General features: G+C 31.7%; 1 long non-coding RNA gene across 1 annotated transcript; it reads left to right on the top strand.

Annotated features, from left to right (window-relative positions):
- Positions 1-15759: 15759 nt before the first annotated feature.
- Positions 15760-19199, top strand: LOC143074654 (uncharacterized). The gene is made up of 2 exons (XR_012977991.1): positions 15760-15836; positions 17413-19199. It is a non-coding gene; the product is annotated as an uncharacterized LOC143074654 (long non-coding RNA).
- Positions 19200-27484: the final 8285 nt, after the last annotated feature.

Below are 27484 nucleotides of genomic sequence, written 5' to 3'. Positions count from 1 at the left end.
CTAAACAATAAAAAAAAAATCACAAAGACAAAAATCAGTTATAACGATGTTAAATATCCAGTATTGGAAAGTAGAAGAAATTACATTTAGACTTGTTTTTTCTTTTTATCAAACCACAATTTTGTTGACTTATCAAATTAATAAAGAAAGTAATAAATGTTAATCGGATTAAATATAATTGGATCTCGGTAAGATACATACAATGAAGTTCGTGTTCATTTTAATGAATTGCGACTGATGATAAAAATAACTTAACTTATGAGGCCCCATATGGTGGTGTTCAAGTAATCAATTAATCAGAAATGTTAGTTTTATTACATGATGACTGATGTACCCATATTTTGACTATTTTATTTATTGTGTCTGTTTAGTTAACGTATCAATGTAAATATAACGGAATTTGATGAGACTGTCATCAAAGTGGGAGGGTTAGCGCTATAAAACCAGGTTTAATCCACCATTTTCTACATTTGAAAATGCCTGTAACAAGTCAAGAATATGACAGTTCTTGTCCATTCGTTTTTGATTCGTTTTGTTATTTGATTTTGCCATGTTATTATGGACTTTCCGAATTGATTTTTAAATATTTTTAAAAGTTTGCTTTGTATTGTACTTGTTGATCATTAACAAGCTTCTGTCCAAATTTCACAAAATTCCAAGACGGTTTTGACAAAGTTATGGATGACTGATAAATAGGCGAGTGACATTTTTCAAAAAGGACGCATAGTAAACGACGTTAAGGCACCAACCTAACATACAGCTATATTATATATCATACGAAAGCTTTTAAAGAATAAAAAACAACACGTTAAATAATTTCTTGCGTTCGAAACGATTTTCTAGATTTACCTTCATCAGGAACGCTCAAAGCCAAACATTTAAAAATCCGAGTACCGAAACCGTCGAAGAGCAAGTTGACAAAAATACCTAATATAAATAGCCAAATTTATCTAAAGCCAACTTTGACTGGGGGATTTGAAACTTAGTTTCTTAATAATTTCAAAATGTATCAACGGACAATTTTAGTAAAGTTTGTTAAATCATGTCAGTACCGCAGTACTGACTACTGAGCTGATGATTGATAGTCCACCAGCAGAGGTATCGACCAAGTGAACATTTACTTTCTGTTTTGCCCGGCCAATAAATTCGTACGGTGCAAATTTTGTAAAATCAAGGCCAAAGGTTAAATTGAACTACCCTAAAATTTGACAGAATTAAACAAAATGCAATTTTCTGGTACTTGTATGGAATTTTTGATTTACAAACTATTTAAACTTCATAAAACAAATTACCATAATTCAAAATCAAATGCAAACTTTAATGTTGATTGCGCTATATTTCCAGAAAAGTGCATTCCTTTTAAAAAATTGCAAAATTGATAAATAACAAAACAATTTAAATATTATCTGAAGTTTGAATATTTGTTGGTCAAAAATTAAATAAATTAATAGTTATGGGCCGAGTGAATTTTTTCATCTTTTATAACTGCAAATTATATGATATAAGTCAAGGTGCAGCCTTTTAATGAAACTTTGGCAGTTGCTCTAAAAAACACATTCTGCAAATTGGGATCATTTTATTGCCTAGATAATATTACCAATATCGGCACATAATGATTTACTATATTTAAGAAGAACTTGAAGGAACAAAAATTGTAGATTCGGTCAAAACAATTTTTCCCTTGTAGAACACGTATTTTATTCTCGTTCAATGTTAAAAACGGAGAATTCTTTTGAATTTTAGATCATTAGTATATACGTTATAAGTTGTTTTATTAAATATGAATTACAATTCAGATTAATTATGATTGAAGACTCTTCCTAAGCAACTGTTAACGCCACACTGGTTTATGTAGTGTTTGCACATTTCGGTATAGGGTTTTAAAGAAGTTTTGTTTATTTGTCCTACTTTTTCGCCTTGGTCATGCTGATATCTGTTTTCTTCGACTGTGGTTGAGACTACGTCCTTGTTATCTTATTCTTTGTTTTAACCAAAGAAAAGAAAATCATCAGGTCCAAAGCTAAGCCAAAAACAAATCAACAGCACTTAAACCTCAGTTATTGATGCAAAATATGAAAAAGTAAGAAATGTGCAATATTTCTCCGCCATTGCTTGGTAGAATTATGGAAGTTAAAAGTTTATGGAAGTATTAAGATTATGCCGTTACGTGAAGGGATTTGTTTCATAATAGACATATTCACACAGAGTAACAAATAGTAATGATGGTAAATCTCAAAAAATTTACAGTTTTTTAGGAACTTTTATATCACTTAATATTGTTGAGAGATCTTCGTACCATAAGAAACATGACGGGAAAATATGAAAATAAAGTGATAAAATCACCAAAAGTCGCTCTAAGATCAATAACACTGGGCTCAGTGCACAATAAAGATCCACAAACTTAATTTTAAATTAGATGACATAAAAGTTATACCAATTAAAAAAACTGAATAAATTAAAGCAACAGTAGTATACCACTATTCAAAAGTCATTAATCGATTGAGAGAAAACAAATCCGGGTTACAAACTAAAACTGAGGGAAAAACATCAATTATAGAGGAAAACAACGAAACGACAGAAACACTGAAGTGCAACAAAAAAAAAAGACAATGCAACATGCACAGAAACGAATTATTAAGATAACAACTGCTACTGGATAAATTCAACCACAATTTTCATTTCTCACATTGAATACATATTATAGAATACGATTCAGAATGTAAATGGGGAATGTGGGAATGTGTTAAAGAGACAAAAACCCGACCAAAGAGCAGATAATATCTACATTGAAATGTTATCGCAAAATTATGGCCAATTAAACTTGAAATTAAAGTGGTTCAAATGCATTTACATATCTGTTTCTATTTAGCAACTTTATATAGCTTACTATGCGGTATGGGCTTTGTTGAAGGCCGTACGGTGACCTATAATTGTTAATTTCTGTGTCATTTTGGTCTCTTGTGGACAGTTGTCTCATTGGCAATCATACCACATCTTCTTTTTTTATATTTACTTGAAACATTTAGCTGAATTAAACATCAATATAAAAACTAATTTGTTTGGAAGAGATTGTCTACTTTTACAAAAGGTAATTAATGCTGATTGGTAGAAATTTGTTGTAATACCTACACAGTAATTTCGTCCTTGTTACTAATAGCTACAATTAATGTATAATAATTTTTGATGGTGATTGCCAGTTTTCCTGCCGAAGGTCTATGCTTCCTTTGGAATTCCGTAGACCTAAACCAATAATATCTGATCGCCGCTAAATACTTCAGTAGCCAATATGACTGAACCGAAAATTGCGCCAAGCACCAACAATTCATCAATCATCTTTATATTACAATAGATATAAGATGATATGGTATGAGTGTCAATGAGATAACTCTCCATCCATGTAATAAACACAAGAATGCTCTCTCACAGACAAACAACTCATTTTACATATAAGGGCATTCACCACAAGCACGGGGACATATTCTACTGCACTCAAACAGCACGAGCAACAAATCCTGTAGTAAATAGTTATTAGAAGATGTGGCATTAGTGCCAATGAAACATCTCTCTATCCAAGTAATACACAAGTGAAAGTCACAGTCAAAAAACCAATAATCAAAATATTTAAGTGATTTATGTTGTATTAATTATTCAGAAAAAAGTATGTATTATTACTTCGAGTCGTTAGAATTTTATATAAAAATTAAATGTAAGTTGATACAATTGCGAAATATCAAATTTTTTACAAAAATCAGGTTGCTTGATATGGTAAAATACCTTGACTAGGCATAAGCAACGTTTCAGTGGCTAGCTTATAATAATTTTCGCTTTCTCAATTAATACAATTTGCAGTATTAGCAACCAAAAAAAAACAAAAAAAAACCCATATAAATATTGTTATACTAAAATATTCGCTCCAAAACATTTCCCTTAAAGCATGCATGACCTGCGTATTCTGTCCTTGAACATATCTGCACTTTTAAGATTTGTGTTTTTCAACATAATATAGATTACATACAAATTACCTTAACATAGAACAACTGAAAAAGAAATTTTTGGCAGATGACAGTATTTTTGGGCAACTGCATGGTTGTTATAATTGGCTGTTCAATTAACAAGAAGCATAATTACAGTTATCTGTTCATGTCAAAAACATCCTTAGCACTAAATAAAGTATGCTATTTGGTTTTATGGTAAAACACAGTTGAATCACATACAAACATTTTGGGTTTCTTGCATTTTGTAAATTTCAAGGATATTTCTCTATAACGGCACTTTTTATAAAAAAAATCCCACATTTGTATTTCAAAGTGTTTTTGATAAGTTACTATTAACATATATGCTACAAATGTAACAGATTCCACATGTCCATATAAAATATTATTATTCCGAATTTAGAATTTGTAAAAATGCTGACATGTTATAAAATTAAAAGTTGTCTGTCCTTGACCTTTCGTTCCGATTTGACGGAAACTGCACCACACGAATGTGTGACGACCGAGCAAAAAATATAGTACAGAAGTGGTGCCTTCGAATGGTGTATGATTTAGCCGTATGTTAGACGGATGCATTAAAATATATTTTTATGGTTAATGTCACTCGTCTAAAACTTTAACCAAGACCGAACCTTAATGGTGACACCGCTCACGAAACCGACACTGACGACTAAATCTAGAATCGCTATGTCTCGCTTTTGCGAAACAAATTTAGCACGCTCCCCAAAAATTAAATATTTGTGGTTAACTCTTTTATATAGCCGTCAGGTTGTAATTGTTTTCTAAACACAAGGGCACAATCTCTCTACTTGTACAAAAGTAGCTGTTGTAAGCTTAACTATGTGGACAGTAGCATATATATATTTTATCTGTTAATTTAACATGATTCTGTTCTGCTTTGACGAAAGCAAAATAAATCTGAAAATCAATAAGCAAATATTTTTTTCGAACTAAGCATGCTTAACGAATTTAGGTTGTATATTATTTTTTTTTTAAATTCTAGAATATTTTTTTTATTATCGCTGGTAAATTTTATTTTTTTGTATCATTTCATTATCGCCGTACTCATAATTATTCTTTATTAGATCGGAGTTCAATTTTTAATTTGTTTGACAATCAGTTTTTCGTCGTAAAACAACTTTTTGATTAATAATTGCTTCGATTTTGTCTTAAAAATTTCATAGGCTATCTATTATTTTTATTGGTCTAATATCACGTTGTCTTCCATATTGATACAATATTAAGGATTGAAAGGACCAGTTATTAAAACTACTAGCAAACTGTACATATCATTAAAATTTCACTATTCATTTTAATGCTGCTGTTATTAAAAAAAAATATATACCTAAATGAAGTTATTATTTTTCAGAACAATAGGTCATTCTTTCGAAAAATCAACCCGTATGATACCTTATTTCAATGAAATATACGCCAAGGCATAAAATAATGACCTATGTGAAGTCATTATTTTATTTGATAGAAATGCAAACTACAGTTTCCTTCAAATTAATATTCGTCTGATAGCTTTTCGTTGCTGATTGGGGAATTTTAAATTTTAAGGTTTATAAAAATCGTCATTGCCCGAATTTAATTTTAGAAACATATAATGTGGGTTTGGGGGAGGATATAGAATTATATCCTGATTACCTGTTAAAAAATGTAAATTGCTATTCAAAATAAAATCATTTTGAATATTTCATTCGATTCAATTAAAACTGTTGAAAAATTAATAACTTGTCCGCGATAAAAATGTCATTATCAATAGAAGAAAAAAAAACCAACAACATGGCACCCCCATTTTCCATAAACCAAATTGGTACAATTACTTACAAAGTGTCTTTTAATTTTCAAACACTGTTATCATTGTTATCGGATGGTAAAAATTCATTTATGTCTACTTCATACAATTACAGTAATATAATTGTTGTGTATGGATAATAAATTATACGGTTGATATCCAGATAAATTAGTGACTTTTATTTCACATTCTAAATGAGCCGTAAGGCGTATTAAAACCTGAACGCATTAGAAAGGAACAACCCACTTTAGTGAGGTCGGTAAAATAGGATGCTAAATTTTGCAAATCATTTTAAAAAAGTACTATTTTATGACGGTATACAAGTCAGATAATGCATATTTGAAGGTTTTTCTTGTCGTAGCACACATCTCGTGGTGTCAGAGTTACCCAGGGAAAGATCTCTCTATGGTCGGTCTTTCATTTGATGAATCCTGACACCCCTCAGTGTGTTTTACGACAAGAAAAACCTTAAAATATGCATTATCTAAAACACAAATTTCAAGAACGGTCGAATAAAAGTTGATTAAAATATAAGGTTATGAAATGTATTTAAAACCTCCATGGAAAAATGATGTCGATATATTCTTCTGTATGCTCTATAATGAAATCACTTTTTAGAGCATGGTTTAAGCATCAACGACTGATTCAGTATTTGCACATCTTTTTTGTGTTTTAGCAGTAGGGTAACTCAGCAAACCGTTTTAACCTGTTATGGTACAGACTATCATTCATAATTTATTTTCGCTTCTCAGAGAGCCAAAAGTTAACCATGCAGAAAATACAAAAAACAACTTATCTAATAATCAATATTTCTGTTCTCAAAAAAGATGTAGTACTCATAAGGCGAAATAAGATTTTCGAAACCTAAACTCATATGTTTTATGTATCCATTTTCCCTATAAATATATTTCTTAGCTGTGTTTGACAATATTTTTTTTAAATTATAAAATCGAGGGTCACCGATGAGTTTTTTGTAAACGAAACGCACTTCTGGAAAATAATATTACAAGGATGGTATCTTTAATCATTATGTTTTCAGAACGTTTCTACCTTTTCGTCAGAAGTTAACTTTACATTCGTTGATTGCTAAGTTATTAATCAAATCAACCCAATAAAGTTAAAAAAAAATCAAGCAACTTGTTTAAGCGGAGATAATAACATTTATCTTTTAGATATATAATTAAAAATTGTAAGATTTTGAAAATCCTATTGATTCACATTGTATTTGGAATCATTTTGCAATCTTTCTTTTTCGTGTTACATGTACATGTATCAAGATTTCGTGCTTTCTTCGTGTTTTTTAAAAGTGTGAACATCTACATACACATTTTGCGCTATAGAATGATCTAATGAGTGAAAAAGGTAAAATAGTATACCGCTGTTCAAGAGTCATAAATCGATTGAGAGAAAACAAATCCAGATTACAAACTGAAACCGAAGGAAACAGGTCGACTAAGGAGGAAAAACAACGAAACAACAGAAACACTGAAGTGCAATCAAAACATACGAAAATGCAATATACTTTGAAACGAACTATTTGATAACAACTTCCATATTCCTGACTAGGTAAAGGACATTTTAAGATAAACTCGTGGGTTGAACCTGATTTTGAAGCTATGTTCAAACAGCTAAAATCACAAAATTACATGACAGAAATACAGTACAAATAAAGGCAAGAATACCCAAGACAGAGAAATACATAAATAAAAAATATGATAGTATATTTCGACATGTTAACAAACGAAAACTTTCAACTAATTTACGATAGTACATCAAAAGTGCAAAAATATGATTGTGTCCCACGAATGTATCAAAGCCAAAAAAGTATTATTTTTTCTATATAATAAGTGTTGTGTATTTTATAATGAGGTGGAGATGTGAATACACTATTAAATCCATTTTCTCAGTTTTAAAACAAGTATTGCTAGACCAGTGAGAGAAGTAAAATAGATATTGAAAATGAAGAGTGTGTCAAATTGGCCTTCAACACAGCGAGAAATTCGGCATCCAGAGGCAAACTTCAGGTAGTCCCTTATCAAAAATGTGTCATACTTAACTCCTTAACATAGAAATGAACTACAAATAAAAAAAAATAAACATACACAACTAACCAGGGGCTCTTCAGTTGGGACAGGCGCAAAACAGAGGAGGGGTTAAACATGCTTAGTGAGATCTCAGTAGTGTTTAGCAGGGCTATTTTTAATAGTTTCTTAAAATTTTATGAAAAAAATGATATTTTTTTTATTTAATAGAACTGATATGAAAAAATGTCTTCTCCATTAATAAACTAAGTTGATAAAATTCGTTACCTAAAAAATGACTCGTATCTTATATTACAATTCATTTGTGTCCTTATTTTTACTGATACTGCATAGTGAGTACTAAACTATATATATCCTAATCAATAAGTGAAGTTTATTTCACTTTATAAATGATCAATAGGGCATATTTAAATCTGAACGCTTAGGAATATAGAATGCTATTCTTGTCGGTAAAATACGGTCTTTCTTTTGTTCAAGTAATCTTAACACCTCTCGGTGTGTTTTACAACATGAAAAACCTTAAAACAGGCATTGTTTAAAACATGCATAAAAAATATATATGACTTTTTGTGTAAAATCACAAAAAGTCAATTTATACTTCAATGTGTAATAAGCAACTGTATTTAGTTGCAAAAATACACATCTAAATGCATTCTATTCCATAAAATATAAAAGAATAAACATAACATCCAATGAACTCACCTGATACTTCCAGTAAGTATATATATATATATATGTTATCCGTTCTAACTGAAAAAATATCGGATGATTGTTCCCTTGGCTGCAGAAGTTTGTACTATATTTATGTCATCAAAGTAATAGGTCATGTTCTAACGTAGAAACAAATTTACACTTGTCTAAATTTAGAAATGGAAGACGGGTTTCATCTTCACATAAAGTATTATGCATTCATCGTCTGCTATAATAAACGGAAAACTTGATTCTTCTAATATTGACATTTTTTGTTCTGGTACAAAACATAGTGAAGTAGTTTCTGTACTCAGAACACAAAACTGAAACTAAAAAGAGGAAAATTAAAAACAAAATATCAGTTCTTTACTTTTAACACGTCTCTATTTTTACAACAATCGTAATTGTAATTCGGAGCCATCTCACTTGAATGTACTGCACATTTCTATTTATTCAAAAGATACTTTTGTATAGAGAAACAAGTTATCGAAGATTATAACTCGTTTTCTTTTATATTGATTGAGATCTAAATACAATGTTGACTGCTGCCTAATGAATGTATGCGTGTTTGTTTAACTTATACATTGTTCTCAAAATTTTGAAACTCTCTGAGACATTTGTACTAGTGAAAGGTCAAGCAAGTTATAAATAAACTCATCAAAGATACCAGGACTAAATTTTATAAATACGCCAGGCGCGTTTCGTCTACAAAAGACTCATCAGTGATGCTTGAATCCAAAAAAGTTAAAAATACCAAATAAAGTACGAAGTTGAAGAGCATTCAGATCCCAAATTCCTAAAAGTGTTGCCAAATATAGCTAAGGTAATCTATGCCTGAGGTAGAAAAGCCTTAGTATTTCTAAAAATTCAATTTTTTGTAAACAGTTAATTTATAAATATAACAATATCAATGATAATTCATGTCAGCACAAAAAGTGCTGACTACTGGGCTTGTGATACCCTCGGGGAAATAAATCTCCACCAGCAGTGGCATCGATCCAGTGGTTGTAAATAAACTCAGCTTAATTCACATTTTTTGCATAAGGAAATACCTGTACCAAATCAGTAATATGACCGTTGATTTCCATTCGTTTTTGATCTTGAAATAATATGCGATGGGGGACTTTCGATTTGAATTTTTCTTGAATTCGGTATTTTTTGTTATTTTACTATTCAACATTTATTTCAATAAATGACAATACTTAACAGATGTTCATACGTATTCATATCGATTAAAAATATATCATTTTTATATACAAAGGAAAATTGGAAAATTGAATATTGGTCTTTAACACATATATAAAAATACATAAAAATAATTCATCTTATATTGAACAGCAATTTAGCAAAACAGAATTGATACTAATGCATAGAAAGACTTGCGTATATATTCGGAGATAATTCATCGTACATCTTAAAACATTTTATACGCTTCAGACCATAAATAAAATTTTACAAGAAAATATGAGGATGAAAAGTGTGAGTGTTTTGTATATTATTAAAAAAGAATCCGCGTTTAGAAATATAGCAGTTTTTTTTTCATTCGTTTAATGTGTTTGAGCTTTCATTTTGCTATTTTTAAAGGGACTTTTTGTTTTGAAAATAAATTTTTACTTGAGGTTATTTTAATTTTTCATAGGCGAAATGTGTATGATGCATATTTCCGAGAAATTATGTTTACTATTCGTACTGATTTTTCCTAGTTACAAAATAATTACATTATTCAGATTTATAACTGTATCTTTGTAAATCTGTATTTATCTCGTCATGATGCAATAATTATACAAACTCCTCCTTGTCAGCTAGAAGGTTAATTTGATTAACTTTCACATTTGTGATATCACGTACTATATTAAAAGTGTATTGATTGACCTCGTTTTTGTAAACGTTTTCATAAAATATAGTCTGTTTCAAATTAGAGCCTACAGTGCACAGCTGATTTTGATTGTGAAGCAGTTTTTTGTTTTTGAGGTATTTTGCACACTCTGAAAGTTTTTTTTTGCAAGGTTTACAATTAATTCATATTTATTTCCTACTGTTTTTAATTATATTTTTACTTTTAAAATAATGATACTTCTATTAATCGAAATATAACTTGTTTCTTGTTAATCAAAGTCTGAATTTTATGTTAAATACTGTGATATCTAGAATTGCTATTTGCATGATATCTGCTAACCATTCATAGTATCGTCTGCCACTTCAATTGATGACAGTGGTTTAAAAGAAGTAAAAAAAAAAAAAATTAATAAAAGAGAGAGAAAAAAAGAAGATAATCGAAAAAGCAAAAAAAAATAAATAAACATACAGCATTAAATATTGATTTTTTTTCTTTGTGCAATCGCTTAAATATTTTAACTTAATATTGAAAATACACAATTGTACACGGTCTCTACGCGGTTGCTTTTTAATCAATCCTATTCCTAGAAAGGTATAGAAAGTGAATAAAAGCTTAAAGATTTGAGAAGCAAACCCAATTAAAAAGTTGAACATTTTCCGCGTTTGAATTTATTTCATATTCAGGGTCCATTTTCAACGACAAATTTATGAAAAAAATGTACAAATCATGTCATTTCAAAGCACTGAATAATAAGATAATATTTAAACAGGGGACAAATATTTCAACCAACAGCGGTATCGACCCCGAGATTTAAAATTAAAAACACTTTGATTCACATTTAAAACAATCTACGATACTACAGTTTTACAACACAATGCGATAAATAATGTCTTTTATGCGAAGATCGAAGTCAAAATATGGGTATTCTGTAACCTACTAAAATTATTAAACTGAACCTTAAACAAAAGTTTAAATATAAAAACAATGGTGAACCATAATTCTGAAGGACTTTTCTGTAAATAGCATTACAACTTTGTTCTAGCCTTAGTACAAGCGACCATAATTGCTGACAGTTTTAAACGTACAATTGAAGCACTATATGTCGATATGCTAAGGGAGAGATGTAGGAGAAGGGATAATCTGCTATACATCATACTTGATCTGAGCATTCTTGAAGATTATAAATCGATGAAATCTGATAGATGACATCACACTATGACACATAAAGACTGACTCAGCACTGAAATATTGTTAAACTCAGTTACGTCTTTGTAATTATAATTTATGGAGGACAGATAATCATTTTTTAAGATTTTTTTTTACTCATTTTGGTTGTTAATTTATTGTACGAAACTTCATAAAGAAATACATTTCCTGTCAAAGTGACAATAAGTAGCTCTCTCCGACTGACATTGTAGTGGATCGCCGTAGCTAGATTGAGTGCGTCATGTGGTTTAATTATTTCCTTGAATGATTTTCCATCCGACGAAACCGTGAACACATTTTTTGAATTAAAGCCACAAACAAAAAGAATATTTGAACCATCTGATGTTACACCATATGGCGCCATCATACCCTCATTATTAAATCCCCACAAGATGTTGCCATTGAAATCCCGACAATAGACTTTATTTTTTAGTTTATCAACGTAATACAGTTTATCGCTGATACAAACCATCGAATGGTACCATCTTTCTGAAAGTTCAATAGAAATAAATTTATCTGTTTCTCCTGAAAGATCTATAACTGCATATCCTTTTCCTACATGTTCAACTTTTAATTTGTTATCAAAACACAAAGCAAGGGATCCTATTCTTGTATTCTGCTCGACTGTTTTAGTCACTTCCCCACTATTTAATTCAAGCACATTGACCTTGTAATCAGTTGTCATAGCTATTTTCGTCGATTATAGTAAACCTGATAGGTATAAAGGGTAAATCATATGTCTTTTTAAAGTAACCATTAGGAAAGTGCATCAATAAGCATTTGTTTTTTCGATCGGAGAACAACAGGTCGCCATTTTTTAATATTCTAAGATCCAAAATTTCGTGGTTTTTATCTTTTTTTCTGTAAATTTACTTTAACTTTTTCCATGATGTTTATCATATCTATGTTTGAAGACATACTAACTGTATCCATTTACTGTGCTTGATGGGTTTTTCGCACTTTCAGTTGTGTTTTAGATGACGATCCTTTTATTTCTACCTGACCTATAACAGCGAAAGTAGTTTTAACTGATTCGAGATTCATTGGCACAACTGACACCTCGGTCCAGTTGAATGACTCATTTTCAAACAAATGTTGCAAAACAGTTTTACTCCGTGTGTGCCCATTGTTCTAGCTTACGTATGGCCATAAAAGTCTGGAAATTTGATGCAATAGTTTTATCATTCTCTTGCGTTTCATCAACCTTCGTTTTGCGCGCTTCGAGATCATTCAACACCTGTTTGTTTAATCGAAAGATCTGTTTTCGCAAAAGCTTAGCTCATTTTTTTTGTAAGATTACGTTTTAAGGAATCGATTTAAGAGTTGATAAGTACCTACTAGTCTTGATTTCTTCTTCACATTGTGTCTTCTGCTTTGATAGATCCTGCAGATTCGCAGTACGATCATCAATTACGTTTTTGATATTTGCCAATAAATCTGCCAAAGATACTTCAAGATCCAAAAAAAGCAGAAGAGTCCTTTATATTTCGAACAATGGTTTTTACTGGGGTTATCGACGACAATTGTTGTGTGTTTTGTTTAAACATTCGGCGCAACAAGGTACTAAATATATGGAAGTTTTTAACGACCTTGACTGGCTATACAGCCCTCGCACGGTCGGCGCGGTGCCCAAAGGCGATTGATGAGCGTTTGAATAATTTCTGCCGTGGGTCAGGAACAGGTAGTAAGGACGCCGAATGGAGGCCGCCATCTTGGTTTTGGTGAGTTGATTTTGGTTTGTTTACTATTTTGGTTTTTACTTCTTCACAACGGCTGCTTTCAGGGCCAATTTGGTCAGCTTGGCAGCCCGCTAACCTCGATGAGTGGGTACTGGTAGATGAATGGTAGACGTAGTTCTAAAGATGACAGGAAGCGTTATAAGGACCAAAGCCGTGAGGCAGTGAAATAAAGGTCGTATCACCCAACACCTAGGATACAGCCCTCGGACGTTAATCGGCATAACACCTGTATTGCAAGGTACTTCATGATCGCCACTGAATATATAAAATCATCCGTCATGTTCGTAACAGTTAGTTTTAATTTCTCAGACAAATTTCGGAAGTTAAAGGACATTTTCAATGCCAATTGTTTCATGTTCTTCGTTGCTTTTGCAATTTCGTAGTGTATTTTGCAGTTTACGCAAAAATTCTCTTCATTTGATCGGAGATATCCATCTGCATACATACTTATCCAGATGATTTTTGTCAGAAATATTGAAGAATTAAAAATCTCAGATTTATTTTCAAAATCCGTGACGCTCGAATAAAAAAACTCTAAAAAGATTAAATAAAATGCAAAGTTAAAGCGCATTATGGACCAAACTTTCTTTTAAGTTTGCCAACTACAGCTGATTGAAGTAATATATTCCTGAGGTCGAAAAGCCTTAGTATTTCAAAACTTCAAAGTTTTGTAAACAGTTAAATTATAATAATGACCATATCAATGACAATTCACGTCAACACACACGGCAGTAGAATCATTTATACCCGAAACACAAATAGCTCCACTAGCCGATATATAAACCATCATCAAAAATAACACCCCCTTACAGAGCTGAAATGTGTGCTGCAGACTTGCTGCAATTTGTCTGCAAACAAAAAGCTTGCAGGAACCCTGTGAATAATGTTTGCAAATGTTTGCGAATGTTTTCAATAAGATTGCAGGAAAACCTAGAATATAAGGGTTGTTTGCAGCAAGATTTTAGAAATCTTTGACAATTCTGTATGTTTTTCAAAGCATTGCAAGAATTACATAAAATTGATCAAATTACAAAGATACAAAGACTTCAGGCGTGATGACTAGGACTTTTTTTACAATATAGAAGTTAATTTCTATGTTGAATTTTTGATATACACAATTGACTAAATATTGCCATCAAATATCCGCTGCCTTAACCATGTTGAAATAGATTCCGAATACATATTTGCAAATGTAATAAAGGTTTAATCTTAGTCTAATCTTATTCAAATACTAAATTCAAATTTACTGCACGGGTCTGTTGTTCAAACACACATCAAATATTACACCCCGGCTCTATTGTGATATTTCATAGTTTCTATTTCTGAAACAAGTGTACATTGAATAGATCTATTGTAACGAAAAACAATGGATTTGGCCACAAGGTGTGACGAGCGGGGTTTATGGAAACCCCTGCGTCTATATCCCGAAACACAGTGCATTGCTATTCATAACAATATAAATTGATTATTTTTTAAAATAGCATGAGCATACGAAATTACCAATAGTTTTCATAACAAGTTGTTTCAAGATATTATAAAAAAACTTTAGGAAATTCCAATAGCGATTCAATACATTAAAAAGAAAAAAATATGTTTTAAATTGTCCTTTCTTTGAAGATAACATATTTGATCCCATTTGTATGTCTTTTTCGTTTTCTAAAGCATTTAACTTTAAAAAATACAATGGATTCTTACTCCCGCCCCCAAAAAAGAGACTTCCTTATAATTCAATCTATATTTTTTGTATGTTGAGCGTGTCGGGTAGTCTGGTTTCTTATAGAGACACACCTTTCCCTTAGTACGTCCGAATATAAACGTTTGTTTATTTTTATGAAAAAAGGGATATCAAACAATCACATATGTAAAATACATTTATGATTACCTTTATTAAACAGGTACCAATATTAGCTTTTATTTAGTCTCTTTTACCAAATCCAACGCTTAAATACCTACCATATTGACAACTGCATACAAAGAGCATGGTGTATTTTGTTTGTAATAAGAATGTACGAAACAGTCAACTATGATCCATATTAGCACATGAATTTAGCGAGTATATGCAAAACAACAACTTTGACATAAAGTTTAACGTAAAATCTATTCAGTTGTCAAAGTTTGAACAAAGTTGATCAAAGTAGGGTTACTAGTGGGGTTTCAATATAATAAAAATAATCTATAAACCATGTTTGATATTGTCAAGAAATATGCTATCCGTTCTTTTTCATTTAATAATAAACATCAACAATAATAGGCTTTAGCAAAGGGTATAAGTTAGTTATACACCTCGGGGATACGGTGTGTAGTGATAAGAAACACCTTCGGCCTCCGATCAACGGGATGTACTATGCAGACACACCTTTCCCTCGGTGCATATCTATTACATATAGGATAATCCGACCAAGAGACACACGATTTTGTTAATCTAGATTTCCATATAAAACTCGTTTTTCGGTCATGTGACCGTGACGACAATTTGTTTATAATTCACAGTCCTACCAGATAAATATCTCAACTTTGAATTTGTGGCACAAGGTAAGACAACTGAACTAAGTATTATTTCAGGACGTGTTACATTGTACGTATGACACCAATATAGTATTGTTAAAATTCAATGTCGAGTTATATCTATAGTATTCAATTATCGATTGTTTTGATCTTTTTCTGTTACATGTTATTGTATGGTACACTGTGTGTGACTCTTTCTCACCGATGGTTTTTATTATACAAATGACAATTATAAGAATGCATCTGCAACAAATAAACATTGTTTTCTATTTAAAGTAAGATCATATATCTTAATGGATTGCTCAGGCTGCCAACATGACCATTTCCCCCAATTATTTTTTTTCAAATTAAAAAAAAAATGTGACAAATTATTTTCAATGTCTTCCCTATTGACTAGATAAGAAATCCACGACGTTGAGAAAAATAGGGCATTCTTTTTACCTATAAAAAACACATATACTGAGACAATTTAATATTATTAAAGTACTTCTTGTATGCCATGTCAGTCTTTAATTTTGACAAAAACTATGTGTACTTAATTAAGATATAATAGATAATGTTCTGTATATGACATATCGTTATGGATTAAATGATAGAAAAGTGATTAATTTTCTATCATTTTTAGGCTACCAACATAACCAATGAATAAGGTTTTATCAATTTATTTTAACAAAGCGTAACTTATCCAAATGTAACTTATCCAAATGTAACTTATCCAATAAAAGACATGAAAGACACTCAATAATAATAATGATACCAGGTGTCATCAACTCACCAATTAAAGATTGAAGTAAATGGTATACTAATTTATAATATCACAAAATTTAATATGAAAAACTGGTAAAATTCGAAATAGCAAAAAAAAAAAAAAAAAATTAAATTGTTCTTCTGATAAGGAATGAACTATTAAGTAATACCGTTTGCTTGTGGCAAACTCATCAAAAAGATCAAATCTTGTCAGAGAGTATAAATAATCTATTTAACTTTTATTCAAAATTGCAACATCTTGTTTTATTTATTTTGCAAGGCCTTCTGAATCAGACTTGGTCGATCATTGTTCATTGTAAAATGGTAACTGGTCGAGAAACGGCTGAGAACAAGTTCCGACTTAAAAATATGGTTCAGATTACAGTCACGTATTAAGTAAATTACAAATCGATTCAGACTGGTCAAGTAAAATCAGTACAGTAGAGTACAGATATAGGTCATTTCAGACTTTTACTATTTTGTAATCAGTCGAATCCAGGATTTTAAAAGTGGGCGTAAATACCAATGAATCAATTTTTATGAATATCGGCTAGTGGAGTAAATTTATTTGGGGGATTCGACTGTCCGTCTCTGCATTTGTCTGTTTATTATCACGGTTGTCATTTCTAATGTCAATCTTGAGAACGGGACCGTAGTCCTTGTACGCAATATTCGACGACAGATTGTAACTTCTGAAGCATGATATGATTATCCAAAAGGGACACATAACATGCGTAAGAAAATTACCTTAGCCATTTCGATAGGGCTCGTTTTGCTCAGTGTTTTTTAGTGTTTTGTAGACAGATTTTTTTCAAGAGATAATTTTTTTAATCTCAAAATTTTAATTTCATTTCAGCATGGCGGCCAGTGGAAGGTTGTGCGATATTTGTGAAGCTAGAGACATTACAGTATTTGCCACTGATTGGTGCCCTGAGTGTGAGCAGGGTCTATGTGAGTCATGCAAATCTCATCATTCTGTCGCAAAACTGAGTAAAACTCATCAAACTATTCTTTACGAATCTTTTGTTAAATTACCTTCAGTTGTGAAAGAAATAAAGAATGACTGTTCTGAACATGGAGAAAGATTTGAATATTATTGTAGTCAGCATGAGAAGCCCTGTTGTGTTGAATGCATGAAAGCAACCCATGCAGAATGCCGCAAATTTACTTCAATGCATAAAGTCGTTGAACATTTCAAAACCTCAAATTCGCTTTCTGACTTTCATCAAACATTATCAGATTTGCTCAACAACTTAAATTCTTTGATCAAAGGCCGATTTGATAATATATCGTTACTTGCCGACGAGAAGGATAAGTGTTTGGAAGAAGTCACAGATACCAAACGGAATGTTATTGCTCATCTTGATGAACTTGAAATAAAACTTAAAACCAAAATAGAAATTATACACGGAAAACATTTGCAGGCAATTAAACAAACGATAGAAGAGTTTGAACTTTTAAAAACAAATGTTGCAAAAATGCAAGAGGAAGCGCGTGTTATTCAACAATACGCATCAGATTTTCAATTATTCATAACATTAACAGAATTTGAGAGCACAGTTAAAAATTTAGAAAAAGATGTACAATCTTTGATTAAAAATAATTTAGCAAAGCGAATTTCAATATCGTTGTCTCCCTATGTCGATCTTGAAATCGAAACATTGTTGCCATCACTTGGTAGTGTAAATGTGATAACCAAAGAGTCGGACATTAAACTGGTCAACCACAGAGGGAAACAGGCACAAATTTTAGCAACAGGAACGCCTTGTGTTGACAAAATACAACTTAAACCTGTACTTGACAACTTACAATTACCAAGTGGAAAAGATAAAAAGATTATTATATTGGATAGTTGCTTTCTATCACACGGAAGACTTGCTTTCCCTGATAAATTGAACAAACGCTTAATTGTATTAAAAGATAGCGGTGATCATGATAGCGACATACACTTATCATTTAGCCCAAATTCTATTGCATATGTTACAGATAATGAAACTGCAGTGGGCCAAAGTAAAAGTAATGAGATCAATATTATAAACATGACCAGTTCGTCAGTTGACCGATCCTTTATAGTGAAAGGCTATGGTATGTGCACTTTTTTCTATAGGGAAGGCCAATTCTTTGTAACAGATCCGAGTGTTGGATTTTGTATAACTGATATTGAAGGAAACTTACTGAGTGAAATACCTTATAATCTTAACATGATTAACACCGATGTTTTATTTGCAGTGTTACTGAATGACAAAATATATTATTCACAATGGGAAGAAAATAGAGTTGTTTGTTGTAATTTGAACGGCAATACTATTCACATGATTCACGAATACAAGGATACAAATCTATCAGCACCATTGGGAGTAGCATGCACTGACGAAAACGTTTTATTTGTAACAGGATTTAAATCAGAGAATATATATGTACTAGCGAGTACTGTGAACGAATTAAAAGAATTGTACTGCAACACCAATCTGACTCGTCCTAGGGCAATAAGCTATAATTATAGTAAGAAGCAATTGTTAGTATCGACTGAATATGGCAAAGTATTCTTATTTGACGTCACGTATTAGACAAGTGTTGCAAATAATTGTACACAGTGCACTTTTGTTAACTATTCACTTCAATAATAAAGAAGTTTATAAAATATTGCTTTCTGAGATGTTCACCGTGAGTCGAAATTAAAAAAAACCCAACAAACTATAAGTATTTCAAACCAACATATATAAATCATGTTATTGATGTTGACCATGGATTAATATTTCACCTTTTTTTGTTTACAAACTATACACCATCAATCATTCAACAAAAAAAAAATATTACCCTCAGGAACAGTTAACTTAATACATTTTTGCAGATTATTATATCAATTTTGTCTAGTCTTCTTTGAATGACACTTGAAAAACACATTTAACCATTTGCAGTCATAACACATCTTCTCATTTGAGTATGTCTGTTTGGCTGTGTTCGTAAGATTTTAAAATAAATTATAAATTATTGTTTCATGTTGAAGTGCTACATAATAAGGATATTAAAATGTTAAAGGTTTTCAAAAACAAGAATGCTATAAAATTCTAGGTGTGTCCCGGTACGTTAAGGTATGCGTTGGTTGGAATTTTGCATATTAAAGGTGTAATGTATAATTTAGGGTAGAACAATTAAGGTCCGCATGCAGTTAACTTTGAGAAAATCATAATATTTGGATTGAAAATTGATGTGTTGCACCTTTCATGCGACATTTATCACCACTCGCTTTCCGAAATTGTCGAAACAAGAAAGAAAATACATGATTGACAAAAACAATGTGTAGCTGGTGGTTCTAAAGTTATTCATGTACAAAACGTAAACTGTTAGTCGTCATCTCAATCGGCCGGTTTTCAATCTGATAACGTTTCAGTGGTGTCGTATGTATAGATACAACTTCAGTTCGACATTCAACACCCTAAGGTGTTTCATGTATCCATTATCCAGATGATCATAATTAGTCCCTCTTTAACTACAGTAATCTATATTATTTCCTGTTGATATTTCCGTTTTATTTGGTGCGTTCAGTAGCTAAAGTTATATTTTTTAAATAGATATAAGAGGATGTGGTATGAGTGCAAAATAGAAAACTCTCGATCCATGTCACAATTTATAAAAGTAAACCGTTATAGGTCAAAGTGGGGTCTTCAACATGGAGCCTTGGCTCACACCGAACAAAAAATACAAGCTTAAACCATTCAAATGGGGAAACCTGCGATCTAATCTAACAAAAACGAGAAACGAAACACACTTAAGTATTAACCACATTAACAAATAGTAATCACTGAACATCAAATTTCTGACTTGGACAACAGTATACCGGTGCAAACAGTTGAAGCGGGTTTAAACGTTTTAATGGGATAAGTGACAAATAAATTTGATTTATGATACAATGTAAATAAAAAATCAACATAAAAAGGGATGAATTATTAAAGTTACAGTATTGTACTGCTGTTAAATGTTAATGAATTTCAGAAAAAAAAAAAAAAAAAAGTAACAAATCCGCCATTTGCACTATATAGGTAAAGGAAGATAATTTTGCTGTTAGGTAAACATGTACAGTTCAAATAGAGAAAGGAAATATTTTTACAAAATCAAAAAAGTTGATGTTCCTTGTACGAAGAAGTGAACATTTATAGTAATACCAAACACTTATGAAAGCTGGTATATAGACCAGATATAATCCCGAATTAGTAAACATAAGATAACAAAAAACATAACAAATAGTATCAACAGGTCAAATAAACTAACGGCTAGGTAAAAGCCAAACATAATCAATAATAACAAGATCATGCATCAGAGACTAAAATCAACTAAAATACATATACCGGGAATTCAGTATTTCAACGTCATGGACAGCCAAAAAATACATGATTTGTGCAATGCCAAAAATAAATGTATCGACAAGCAGTAGAATAGTTAGTTTACCATTTTATAGATGAAAATAAACGTAGGTGTGTCTTAATACATCCCATTTGAAAAGAATAAAACATTAGTTATATTGGAAAAACTGGAAAGCAAGTTTTTATACCAATCTTTCCACAGAGAAATAAGGTTTAGTTCTGTACAAATTCGGCTAATAGTCATCCAAATGCAGGAATACCAACGACACATAATACTTATTCTTGCAATGGAAATAATTTTAAAGTATTGATTGAAAACAAGTTCATTGAATTTGACCACAGTGTGTGAATCAAAAAACGGATCAAACTAGAAAAATGCCCTCTTCGCAACAGCTTGTAAAAACTGCTTTTATATATAGTTTAAACCCTTTAAAGATATGGATATGATATTTATTGTGTAAAATCGGGTCTAAAGTCTCCTTTGGTCACTCACTGAAGTTTACTACGGTTATACCTCATACGGACATCATGAAACATCTTCTTGACTGTAACTTTCAGATGGATTACCGTCCAGAGGCAACTACAGTAGTACATGCAAATCGGAATGAAAGGTTATTTAATGTTGAAATATATATATTTATCTTTCGCTATCAGAATAGATATTGTTTACATTTATAGTATCATTGCCTTTTGTTTTTGACTTTACATAAAAATTACATGTAGTCCTATTGTAAATATACAGAAGAATAAAAAGGAGGGGCCGGGGTGGTGGGTGATGGATTAAATACTCGCAATTGGCGAATGAATTTTAGTTACCTAAACTATCAATCCTGGTATCTATGATGAGTTTGTTTACAACCGCTGAGTCGATGCCACTGCTGGTTGAGTTTTAGTTCCACGAGGGTATCACCATCCCAGTAGTCAGCACTTCTGTCTTGCTATGTTCGTAAATAAAAATCAAAACAAGTCATCCTATGATACGTCGAAGTAAAATTAAAAGTATTTCGACCTGTATTTTTAGAGGGACAAGATTTAAATAAGAGTTTCTGAAGACCGATGGTTGGTCAACGATGGAAGCCAAGTTACGGAAAAAGTGCATATGACCTGCCAGGCAAGCTGAGCTTAAAAGAACAGCAATCATGAAGCAAAGAAGGTCAATCGGAGACAATGCTGCACAGTTCAAGTACTAACTTAATCGTTTTGTTATTTCAGTTGATTACTATTTGTACTAGTTGTTTATCCTTGAACCCTAACATAATACTTTTATTTTATATAATTTGAAAACTCCTTCCAGTTTATCAAATTTACAAAATGCGAACCTCTCCTCACTAGGTGACAGTAGATCTCGATCTGTGACATACATATAGTTACATAGTATGCTATTGACCTAATACGATATATATGGGATTAGTAAATTTCATATGGGATGAGAGCGAAGCTACATCAATTGTTCTATACCAAAAAAATTCCATCAATAACAACTTGTTTGCTTTAAATATGTTTTATGAATTTATTTCAATCGTTCACCATCAATTTCTCCGTCTTTTGAAATCTTTTCAATTTTTTCTCAGCACCATGTTGTTTCATAAAGGGGCGTAACACCACTAATAATCGTGTGTTGAAAATAACCCTGCCTACTAACCCAAAATGGAAACCTACCAACCCAAATGGAGTATACACCATAGTACACGGTATCCACGCGGTTGCTTTTAACCAATCATATTCCTAGAAATATATACATGTAGGAGTTAAGTTTATTAAGTTTGATGCACTGTGAGGCAGACCTTCTAACAGAAAGTGAATATTTTTCCACGTTTGAAATTATTGTTAATTTTGAACGACGATTATATTAAAAAAATTGTTGAAATCATGTCATTTCGAAGAACTGAATACTAAACTAGTAGTTAAACGGGGGAAAGACATTTCCACTAACAGCGATATCGACCAAGTGCTTAAAAACACTGTGATAAACATTTTAAACAATTGGAATCTACGACACTAATTGTGCTATGTAATGCGATACTAATTTTGTCTCTTCGGCGAAGATCGAGTCAAAATATTGGTATTACGTAACCTAATAAAAAGAACTTAAAATAAAAGTTTAAAAACCAAAACAATAGTTTTGAATGTTGTAGATGTATAAAAACTTTATCTCTTTGCTTTTTTTTTTCGGTCAAAGTTAATGGTGAACCATAATTCTGAAGGACTGTTTCCTTAATAACGTTATCATTATTTGATCTAGATAAAGTAAAAGCGATCATGTTTGAAACGTACTATTAAACACTATTAACCGATACAGTAAGGGAGAGATGTATGATAATGGATCATCTGCTAAACGTCTTACTGGATCCGAGCGTTCATGAAGGTGATAACTTCAGTAAACCTAATCGATTACATCATTACATCACAATACGACATAAAAAGACTGATCTAGCAAGAAAATACTTTTGAAATATAGCGCCCTTGTATAACAATGCAAGGCGCAAAGATTATCGTTCTATAAGATTTGCTGTCATTAACTCATGTTTGGTTTTCATTTAATGTACGCAACTTCATAAAGAAAAACATGTCCTGTCAATGTGACAATAAGCAGCTCACTCCGGTTGACATTGTAGTGGATCGCTATAGCTTCATTGAGTTCTTCATGTGGTTTTATTATTTCCTTGAATGATTTTCCATCCGATGAAACCGCAAAAACATTTTTTGATTTAAATCCACAAACAAAGAGAATGTTTGCACCATCTGATGTTACACCATATGGCAAAATCATACCTTCATTATGAAATTCCCAAAATTTGTTGCCTTGAAAATCCCGACAACAGACTTTATTATTTGCTCTATCAACGAAATACAGCTTTTCTCTAATACAAACCAGTGCATGGAAATTACTTTCCGAAATTTCCATAGAAATTGTTTTCTCCGTATTTCCAGCAAGATCTATCATTGCATATCCTTTTCCTACATGTTCAACTAATAATTTGTTATCACAACATAAAGTAATGGATCCTACTTGTGTATCCTGTTCGAATGTTTTAGTCACTTCGCCTGTACTTAATTCAAGTACAAGGACTTCGTCATCTGATGTGATGGCAATGTTCTTTTCATCGATTACAGCAAATCGTATAGGTGTGAAGGGTAATTCCACAATCTTTTTAGACTTGCCATTAGCATCCAACATTTCTAAGCATTTGTTCCTTCTGTCAGAGAACAACCAGACGCCATTTGTAAGAATTGCACAATCCAAAATTTCAATGTTTTCATCTTTTTTCTGTAAATTTACTTTGAATTTTTCCTTCAGGTTTAACATATCTATTTTTGAGGACATACAAACTGCATCCATTAACTGTGCTTGGCGAGTTTTGCGTAGTTTAAGTTGTGTTTTAGCTTGCGATCCTTTTATTTCTATGTGACCTATATCAGTGAAAGTATTTTTAACTGATTCGAGATTCATTGGAACAACTGACATCGCGGTCCAGTTGAATGACTCATTTTGATACAGGTTTTGCAAGTCTGATTCCTCCTTGTTTGCCCATTGTGCTAGCTCACGTATGGCCATAACAGTCTGAAAGTTTGATGAAATTGTTTTAATACTGTTAACATTTTCTTGCATTCCATCAACCTTGGTTTTTTCGCGCCCCAAGGTCATTCAACACGTGTTAAATCGCAAGATCTTTTTCAACAAAAGCATGATGCAATTTATTTATAAGATCCCGTTCTAAGGAATCGATATACGAGTTGATAATTTCTTTTTCACATTTTGCTTTCTGCCTCGATAGCTCCTGCAGATTCGCGGTACGATCATCAATTACGTTTGTGATATTTGCAAATAAATCTGCCAAAGATACTTCAAGATCTAAAAAAGCAGAAGAATCCTTTATATTTTGAACAATGTTTTTTACGTTGTTTAACTCGCGACAATTGTTGTGTGTTTTGTGTAGACATTCGAAGCATATGCATGTGTTGTCAATCTCTAGCTAGGGGTGAACTTGAAGTTAACATGAATACGGATTTAAAGAGGTCGACTCATTCACTTGCAAGTGAATAACTAATTATCAATGTTTCTTAGCGTAATTTGACAAAATTGAACCTTTTTGGCTGCAAAAAGTGAATTGTTATTTCACTATTTTACTTTCATTATTGATTGAACAGAAAAAAAATTAAACTTTAGATTTTTTTTATATATCTCGTAGCTAGTGCCCTTTTAATAGATTTTGACAATATTGATCAAACCGAGATGATAATAATCTTTGATTTACCACTTTTACTTTGACATATTTTTAATTTATTAACCGCAGAAGTGTTTCTTCCTGTTCACCAAGAAATAATTGCATTATTATTTCAACCGCTTTAAATCATCTACATTGAATTTTCATAGATGTTTCCTCATTCAGTTCACATGACTTATAGCTAAGCAACATGGCGGCTGTCTTGTAAGAAGGAGGAACTGCTCATCGTTCTAGAACACCTGTTTTAACAGCGGTATACTACTGTTGCCTTTATTTAACCTTCAGCTTTTTGGGGTTCGAGCTGTATTTTGATGTTTGTACATTTTATTTTTGGTGTATATGTTGGTTGTCTATTTGGCAATATGTATGTAAATAAGATGTTGTATGAGAGCCAATGAGACAATTCTCCATCCAAGACATGATCTGGTTGGAAACAACCCCCTCAATGCACAAATGATGCAACAACTATCCCTTTTATTAGGCCAGTGTACCATACAAGTGATATAAAGTATTTTGTTTTGTAAAAAACACTTTTTAGTACAAAAGGGCACATACATCATGTGTATATGTATTTACATTATTCGAAGAACCTTTTCGCAAAGAACTATACATCTATTATATAGTAAACACATGTCCAAGAATTTTGTAATATTCCTTGACTTGAAAATATTTTCTTTATTATTGAAAATAGGTGGACCCCTCTTTTAGAAAGTTGTTTTAAATATGGTGATTTTTTCCAGCTTTTAAGTTTAGTTTGTTTTTTTTTTTTTATCTTTTCTACAAAGGTGAAACAAACCCTTGTCAGGGGGACAGTCCCTCATTAGATGATTAATCATTAGTAGGGGAACCTCATAACATATTACAGGTCATAGACATAGAACAACCTTCAATTTGTTTTGGCCAAAACCAAACAGCAAGCTGTTATCGACTCCGAAATTACTAGTGTATAACAATTCAAACAAGAAAACCAACAATATAATCTACTTACAAACGGAGGAGAACCTCTGAACTACACCAAAAAATGACAACTTCTGAACGACAAGCTCCTGACTCAGAGCAGATGCATAAACATGCAACGGGTATTGATAGTTTTGTTCTGACGGCAAATACTATTGCAGTTGAAGGCAACAATTCTCTTTCTGTGTACTTTATTCTAACAATAAAAATCAGCATGATTTTGCAGAGGAATGAAAGTTAAGGGGAAGGAAATCAATGTTAACATACTGGAATCGCTTTTATCTTTTACCGAAAAAAAAAACCAAAAAAAAAAAAAAACGGAGCGGAATATAGACACCAAGAAATAAGATATCAACCAGTCGAAAAAAAAATCATGTAAAGTCAGGGCAACACAAAATTAAATGTGATGATTGTCATTTATGGTAAAAGGACAGAAGTAAGTTATGCAGATATCATGGATATATCATCAGTCTTAACTATTTAACGTGTTTGAAGATTGCTATTGACATCATGTACTTAAATTGCATTTTTTTTAATTATGTATAGTTTGAATTAATCGTTATACTTTAATATGTTAAATGTTTCTGATTTTGAAAGAAAACTCGATATATTTACAGCTAATTTCTTTTCAATTAAGATGGATCCGAAGATGAAAAGTGCATTTTTAATTTCTTATAAAATATATATACAATTTCTTTGCGAATCACTTACACTAAAAACATTCCTGCTCAATTCGTCGACCTTTGTAGCCGTCTTTGATACACTAGATTTAGTTATTTTCGTTTTTAAATTCAATGTGGACATAATTGAATTAATAAAACGTTAATAATTTCTGTTTCAAGTTGGTCTACACCCTCTTGCATTTCAGTCATTTTAGTAGCAGCTTTACCAACTATCTCTAACTGAGTCTGCAGGTCTGTTACGTTCTTAGTTACTTCAGATAAACGCAAGGTCGTAGTATTGACAGTGTCATTAATTTCTAACATTATTACGTAAGATTCTGTTATATTTTTAAAAAGCTCTGTCTGATTTTGAATAATAGGTGCCAGTGTACTGTTTGCAGCATCTGCATTTTTCAATAATGAATCAATTTGGCTTTTGGTGGTTTCATGTGAAGTATTGAACCCTTCCAATTGCTCCCTTTGACTGTCAGATAACTGTTTGAGCTTGAAATAATCCTTGTTAATCGAAGATATAGAAGACTCTATGTCTTTTACGCTTTTGTTTGTGGAATTCATACTTTCCAATGCCTTTCGTATAGATTCAAAATCATGTTTTGCACGTGGAATAAAGGTTTTAATTATACCAATTCTTCTCTCAACATCTGTCAATGTATCTTTCAAGCGTGGAACAACTCTCTTTATCTCATTCAACCCATCGATGT

This window comes from Mytilus galloprovincialis, chromosome 5 (genome assembly GCF_965363235.1).
Source record: "Mytilus galloprovincialis chromosome 5, xbMytGall1.hap1.1, whole genome shotgun sequence".
Classification (NCBI taxonomy): domain Eukaryota; kingdom Metazoa; phylum Mollusca; class Bivalvia; order Mytilida; family Mytilidae; genus Mytilus; species Mytilus galloprovincialis.
This window is presented reverse-complemented; position numbering and strand designations above follow the sequence as displayed.